This window comes from Manacus candei, unplaced genomic scaffold (assembly GCF_025592945.1).
Source record: "Manacus candei isolate 608988 ecotype Guabito, Panama unplaced genomic scaffold, ASM2559294v1 h1tg000033l, whole genome shotgun sequence".
NCBI lineage: Eukaryota > Metazoa > Chordata > Aves > Passeriformes > Pipridae > Manacus > Manacus candei.
Window position 1 is genome coordinate 10518760 of NW_026138081.1, and position 7771 is coordinate 10526530.

Genomic DNA, 7771 nt, shown 5'->3' on the forward strand with positions numbered 1-7771 from the left:
CGGGTGCCGGCCCGCTGCTGGCCCGCTGCTGCTCGGGTGTCACGGCATCGCCTTCGCACGGCGGAGGCTAAACACGAGCGGGGACGTTCCGCGCGCCGAGACCCCCCTCAGCTCTGAATGCTCACGGCGGTCCCGCAGCCCCGTACCCGGCACTTCTGAGGGAGCCCTTCTGGCCGTGCCCGTCCTTTTGGGGCCGCTGCGGGCCCGGACCGAGATAAGGACCCTTTAGAATAGCAAAGAGGCAGTGCCTGCCGCCCGTCAGCTTCTACCGGGGAAAAAGCTCAGCGATTACAGGCAGCACCTGCTCCAGCATCCCGACCTCAGGACACCGCGTCTGGCACACTGGCACAAGTGAGTGGTGATTTGAAAGTGATTCACAGAATCACAGAATATCCTGAGTTGGAAAGAACCCACAAGGATCATTCAAGTCCAACTCCTGGTCCTGCAAAGGACCATCCTCGAGAGTCATACCATGTGCCTGAGAGTATTGTCCAAACACTTCTTGGACTCTGTCAGGCTTGGTGCTGTGACCACTTCCTCGGGGAGCTTGTTCCAGTGACCAGCCACACTCTGGGTGAAAACCCTTTTTCTAATATCCAGCCTAAACCTCCCAACACAACTCCAGGCGATTCCCTCTGATCCTGTCACTGGTCACCACAGAGAAGAGATCAGTGTCTCTTCTTCCCCGCACGAGGAAGTTGTAACTGCAATGAGGTCTCCACTCAGTCTCCTCTTCTCCAGGCTGAACAGACCAAGTGACCTCAGCTGCTCCTCGTGCAGCTTCCTCTCAAGGCCCTTCACTACCTTCGTAGCCTGATTTAGTGAGGGGGGAGACCTCTCAGCACTGGCTAATCCCGTGCAGTAATCAAGGCAGCATGAGGCAATAATCAAGGTAGGGAAGTTGTTACTTCAGAGCAAAGATCATGTCAGGGCCTTTAACTGATGTATTACCCACCTGGGAGCAGGAGGGTATGGGATAGAAAGCCATTCAGGTATAACATGAGAAAAACAGGAAAAAATGTGGTTGTGCTTTGAACTAAAAGTTAATGGCATATAGGCCATTTCATGCTTTAGCAAACCAAAAAAAAGAAATTGGTGCAGAGCAATGAGAGATTCAGAAGGGCAATAACAACAAAGGCTAATCAGTAGCATGGTATTATAGAGATGGAATAGGTTGGGATTTCCTTACCTCTGAGATTCCTCTGCAACATCAGCTTGTCACTAAAAGAAACAGTTAAACATACTAACACCTGGACAACTTTCAGTCATTTCACTCATTTCCACATTATCCACAGATATTAAGGCAGACAGTAAAATTCATTGCAATGGGAACCTAGGACCTATGATCTTAGGAAGATACGTAAAGTCGGGACATAGAGGTGCAATCAGGAACAACAGAGTTGTTGAGGGAAAAAAAACTGCAGGAAAAACCCCCTGCAGGTTTAGCAGGATCTTGTATTCTGGGAATCAGAAAAGCTCTAACTACATGATCAGAGTGAGATCTGATATAGGAGGCACATACAGTAAGATGAGAGGCTTCTGGCTGACACATCTGATTCAAGCTACTCTGAGATGAGTTTCTGAACTGGGTAGTGAAGCCTGATCTAGTGTGACAGGGCTCATTCTTGGCAGCAGTCTTATCTTAAGCAGACCCAGGTTTCTGTTGCTCTTATACTGCTACCTTAATTGTGCCTATATGCCCATTTCTGGGATTACACAAACAGCATTGGGGAACCAATTCAGGTGAAAGTAACCGATAGCAGTTTCCTCACAGCTATTTTTAAAAGAGTTGAGTTCCCTGATGCCATTCATGGTGCAGCTGTCCTGGCAGTCATACCAGGAGAGCTGATGTCAGGGTGCAGTAAGGGCTGGTTGCACACTAGGAGAAGAAGAGCTGTGAGAGGGGTGTTCCTGAGGCCAGCAGGCCAGGGCCCTCACCAGCCATGGCCCATTGCCACAGTACTTGATCATGTAGAGCAAGGCAGGCCCAGCACAGCGGCTGGATTTCACCAAACATTGAGATAGCTAGGCAAGTTCGTGGTGATGAGGTAGTTTGTAGTCAAGCTGGGTCAGGATCAGCCCAGTGATTGCCAGGCATGTCTGTGGTGACAAGGCAAGTCAAGCCTGAGATCAAGCTGGTAAACCAGCCTACAGGTCAGGCACAGAGACCATTACTCCTCCAGCTTAGCTCAGACAGGGACTAGTAGCTCTAGGCTGAACTTAAATGCAAACACATCCAACCCCCCCAACCCCATGGGCTGGGAGTTTGGGCAGAACCCCAGGTGAGGCTGCTCAGGACAATGAAGACATGTTAGTGCATTCAGGGCCCAGGGTGGAGGCTGTGTAAGCTGCATCTTGTGTCGAGGAGCAAGTTCAGATGATGAGTGTGCATTGGGAGTGTTCGTGTTCATGTTGGCTAGAGCTGCCCCAACCTGAGTTGCTTGCTCCTGCCTTATCATCTGTTTTGTGGTGCTGCTCCCTTCCTCTGCTTGTTTCATTCTTGTGAGCTCTGTTTGGCTGTGTGATGGAGATGTCACACAAGGGTTAGGAGGGACAGACTCTGTTCATGCTGGCGTTCCCCCAGCTGAGGCTTGTGAGATAGTGTCCTGGTTTTGACTGGGATAGGGTTAATTTTCTTCCTAGTAGCTGGTGTTTTGCATTTAGTATGAGAAAATGTTGATAACACAACTGATGATTTGGTTGTTGCTGAGTAGTGGTTACTGTAAGCCAAAGACTTTTCAGTTTCTCAGGTTCTACCAGTAAGGAACTGCCTAAGAAGCTCGGAGGGAGCATGGCCAGGACAGTTGACCCAAACTGGCCAAAGGGATATTCCATACCATAGAATATCATGCCCAGTATATAAACTGGGGGGAGTTGTCTGGGAGGGGCTGATCACTGTTTGAGGAGGGGATGGGCAGTGATCAGCAGGTGGTGAGCAGTTGTATTGTGCATCACTTGTGTTTCTTGAGTTTAATTCCTTTATCATTATTATCATTATTATAGTTTTACCTTTTTATGATTCTCCTCCCTATCCCGTGGGAGGGTATGGGTGGGTGGAGTGAGCAGGTGGCTGTGTGGTACTTGGATGCAGGGTTAAACCACAACAGAGAGAAATGGCATGTGCCAGGAGGAGGCAAGGCAGCCTCAGAGGCCAGTAGGTCAGTGTCACACTTTGTCTCTGCCTGTCTGTGCTAGGGGACATGGGGAGATACAGTACAGGCTCCTCTCCTCCGTGGAGGAAGCACAGTTTCTGTTCACTGCACCATGTCCTAGGAAGGCTTGTTACAGCAGGGTTACTTAAATTCTCTACCTCGGCAGGGTCCCTTGCAGGCCTTCCAGCTCATGCTGGTTGCTCCAGATCCTGGCAAAGCTGCCGATCCTGTCCATCAGTTTTCCATAAAAGCAGCAGGAAGAGCGTGCTGCTGGTCTGAGAAATAATCAGGTTCTTTCTGTTGCCTTTGTCAGTTACAGGAAGGACCTCCTGCTGCTGACTGTTCCCTGTGAGCGTGTGTTGTCATTGCACTGTTCTTGCTATTTCCTCCATCTGTTTCTTTTGCATCTCATATGCTTTAGTGCTGAATTCCTGAGCTCCAAGCTGGCAGCCTGCTCTTTGGCCCTCAGCTTCCCTGTCCATCGACATCACATCTGACACTTGCCTCTTTCTTCCTGACTGCTGTGACAGGACCAGACTACACCAGACCCTGAGCCTGATGTAGTCTCCTAATGAGAAATCACCTTGCTGTTACCCATCTCTATTTATGAAAGATAAGATAGAGCATCATCCAAGAGAGCAAAGAAAAGCAAAGGACCGTGACTAGGCTTGTTCTTGGAGTCTGCCATAACACTGGGGATGCATTAGCAGTACAGAAGTCTGGTTATCTGAGGGCATGAGGTTACTGAGCTGGAGAGACTCAGGAGTGAAGTGCTGTGATGGGGATCAAACATGCCCTGCACATTCAGGCCTGAAAACAAGAGAAGAGAAAAAGAGAAGTGAAGAGAAAGTGCTTCTCTGTGAGTCTATCCAAAAGCAGGGTGGCAGAAGGAAAGAGGGACCTTGCTCTCTTCTCACTGTCCAGCAAAGAACATGTGCAGAAGAGATGAGGTGGCTGAGTCCTGTTCTCCTACTCAGACCCATTGGCCTCTCACACTTTTGCTGAATGAGAAGATTTGGGAAAGGGTCTGACAGATTCAGTAAACTACCCAAAAATTAACAGGGACATATAGTTTCCCATAGATCACAGTGTTAAGTGGTGGGGTACCAGGAATCTACAATGAAACCTTGGGCAGAGAAGCAATTCCTAACACAAATCTCTTACTTCCCCGCCCCCCCCACCTTCCTTACTAAGCAGTTTACAGACATGAATTAATCCACGATTTCCCTCAGGGATAGTCAATAACCCTGGGAGAGAGCTCTGCTCAGTATTTCAGGGCTATTTTCAGTAATGGAAAGAGCAAGCATAGCCATGAATGAAGGAGTGGAGAATCAGATAGAAAGCATTCTCCCTCTCACTAGAACAAGGGATGGGTTCTCAGCAGGGATGTCCCTTCCCAGAGTAAGAAGATACTCCCAATTTCCCGTGGTTTTAGGGATCATGTGGAAACTTTTCCATATGGTTAGGTTAGGTTTCTGTCAAGTCAGCAAACTGCCTGCGCTCCCGTAAGGCCATATATTTGCTGGGATTGATGTGAGGGAAGCAGATGGCTGAGAGTCGTGGGTGACTGGCCTGCTGGTGTGCTGGACTGAGTGTAATTAGTAGCTGCCTTCCTAGGAAGGAGTACAGCACTGAGGCAGGCAGTCACGTCACACACTGACTGTTCAATGCTGCCAGCATGATCTAAGATAAGAAGCTAATAGACTATGTGTAGAGTGAATATTTTGTTCAGGTTTACAACTTACAGTTTTACTGCAGTCTTGCAAATGTTGTGGTTTGGAGAAAAGCCAGCAAATGTAGAAGAAACACATAAGTTAAGGAACACAATGGATGTTGTGTTCCTTGAGAGATGTGTTGATCACTTGAGAGATACTAAGGAGCAGAGTCATGGCTGGCTTGCTCTGATTTGGGGTTGTGTTGCAGCTGAAAGGCTGGTCCTGCTGCACATGCTGTCCCTTGCACCCACCCTGGCAAGCGGCAGCTGTGGGCTGAGTCGTGTCCCCAGCCCTGCTCAAATGCTCATGGTCATTGCACTGCTGAGCTTATCTCCTGCTGAGCTTGTGTGATTGCTGAATATGTAAGGGAAGGGCTAGGAGTTTTGAAAGGAAGAGAGGACTGTCCCTTTCAGCTGTGCCAGATGATGTTGCTGGGCTGCCAGGCAAAACTGCTGGGATTTGATGGAAAGGGTAACTGGAGTGTGGGGCCAGGGGAGGAGTGTGCTGCTCCTGGGTTGAGTGTGTGTGTGTGTATACATGTATGTCTTCAGGCTTTTATTTTGTAACTCCATTTCCTATATTATAATCAAATGTTTATTTGCAAATGTCTGGTAATATCACCTCTGGCCTAGCAGCTTTGGACTTGGGAGTCTTTGGGGATACCTCAGAGTAGGGTGAGCTGGCCGATGTCCCCTGGGGTTTCCTGGATCTGAGGACAAGTTTTAGACCCTTGCTGTAATGTCTGTTTGTAGATGTTACAGGTGTCCCTGCTGGGAGCAGGCTGTTTGGCAGGGGACAATCACTCAACTGATGGAAAACATGTTCATCACACCACATCGGAGCAAGGTGGAGAAACTGGGCAGTGAGCAGACCCCGAACTACCTCACCTTCTTTCAAGGGCAGTCCACAGCACAGACACTAACTTGCTTGAGTTCAGAGCCAGCAGGGCTGTCCACCTATCAGACACAACCCTTCCAAGTTTTCCAGTGCATGTGTAATCTCTCTTCCTTGCACCTCACTCCACTCACCAGTTTTCTAAACTGAATCCCTCTAGTACAGGGACTAGTTGCCTACAGCCCCTACAACAAGCATAGGGAGCATGCCTTAAGCAGAAGACAGAGACCCTTGAAAGCAAGGCAGGAACAGCTGACAAAAAGAGAAGATCAGCAAGGCAAAATGAGAAAGCTCTTTTGAAAACGTACAATTATCAGAGTGCAAGCAGTGCTGTCAAACAGGCCATTATGAGGGATTTGGGTGGAGTGAGAGTAAGTAGCGGTGCTTCAGCTCCTCATGTGTAGAGGGGATGCAGGGCCACTGGTGAAGCAAACATCCATAGGATTGTGGATGCAGTATTCCTTAGGAACTGTGCAGCATTTGTGGGGAAGCCCTGAGGAGAATTTGAGAGAAGGGCTAGTGTGGTCACAGCTGGGGGCAGTGACTCCTTTGGTGTCAGCCTCCTGCTGAAAAGCAGGAGCAATAGACTCAGGAAGGAAAGAGGTAGTGAAGTCAAAAGGGGAGAGGGCAGGACCTGGAAGAAGACTTCCAGCTGCTTGGATAGAAAGGAAACACAAGGAGGAAGGGACCACAGGATCTGCAATTAGCAGGACCTAGCGAAAGCTCTGAAACTGAAGAGGAGAGATTATGGGCCCCTACACTAAGGGGGAAGAAGTGCTGAGCACTTCTACACTGCCTGTTGAGAAAGGAAGTCTCAAACTGAAGCTATAATTGCCATAAGTGAAGAGACTGACAAACCAGGAACCTCTGCAAGCAGGGTTCCTGAATTATGAAAAACAAGAGGACGTGGCCAGAAAATGGATATACTGAAAGCAGCTGAGGTGATTTGGCCTGAAATTTGGTTTGGAGAAGTTCACTGGAGCCATGTTGCTTAGTTAGATGTTCTAAAGATAACTAGCCAATTTTTTCCAGTTACAGAGCTTACTCTATTACCTTCTTCCTGTCCCTTTCCGCAAGGATTTGTTAATCTTTTCATATTAATCCTCTTTGATCTTCTAAGAACTTAGGTAGCTTAGTAAACAGTCTCATTCTCTTGCAGCCCATGAGTTTTTCAGCTCCTTGTAGCCTGGACCTGGGTGGCAATTCAACACATGGCTGCAAGTCTTTTCCTGTTTCCCTTTTTTTGTTTTTGGGTTATTTTTTTGGGCAAGGTCCCTCTGAAGACACTTTGCTTTGTATCATGCAGCCTGTATCTTGCTTGTTTTGCACAGTCTTTCCCACCAGCCTGCAGTGAGTATTTTCCAAAATTTCATGGGTCAAGATGGAGTTCGTGGCACTGGCTGGGTCTCATGTTCAGCCCCGTCGCCTGTCAGCAGCTGTCTCAGTGCATATACCCTAGAAACAATCACCTACTGGTCTGAGTGGAGTGTTCAAGCCCATATTGACTCCAGCACCAGCTTTCTTCACAAGCAGAAGATTTTTGCAGCCTGCTGACCATAAGCATAATGGCAGCAGCTCTAGAAACGCAGCTGAGGCAGCTCCAGTTCACACACAGCCTGCACAGCAGGCAGTGGGAACCTGCCTCAGATAACAGAGCTGAGCTCACCAGGGCTACAGCCTTGGGCTGGGTCTGCAAACAGGGCAGGAGCAGAGGGAGTGCAGGACAGTTTGTAACAGCGCTGACGGGTCTCTGTGCAGGATTGCCACATACTTGCACCTGCCTCAGTGTTCAGTGCCAAGCAAAACAGCCACAAGGACACAGGGGATGGGGAAGTGGGATGGAAAGTAAACTGAAGCAGCCATGGCCCCAAGCTTCACACAGGGCTGTGGGAGCGTCACCCAGAGTTGGTCGCTGACCGCAACTCAGCTGCTATCACAGAGCGCAGCTGTCCTGGGGGCTCTGCCATCCAGATTTTGCCTACAGGGCAGAAACATCGTTACCGGGTTGAG

General features: G+C 48.9%; 1 protein-coding gene across 1 annotated transcript in view; it reads left to right on the forward strand.

Moving 5' to 3' along the window:
- The first annotated feature begins 11 nt into the window (after window positions 1–11).
- Window positions 12–7771, forward strand: part of DDB2 (damage specific DNA binding protein 2) — a 51726-nt gene continuing 43966 nt past the window's right edge. The window contains exon 1 of the mRNA XM_051791905.1: window positions 12–351. The gene's annotated coding sequence lies outside the window, so the exon portion shown is untranslated. The remainder of the gene's footprint in view (window positions 352–7771) is intronic.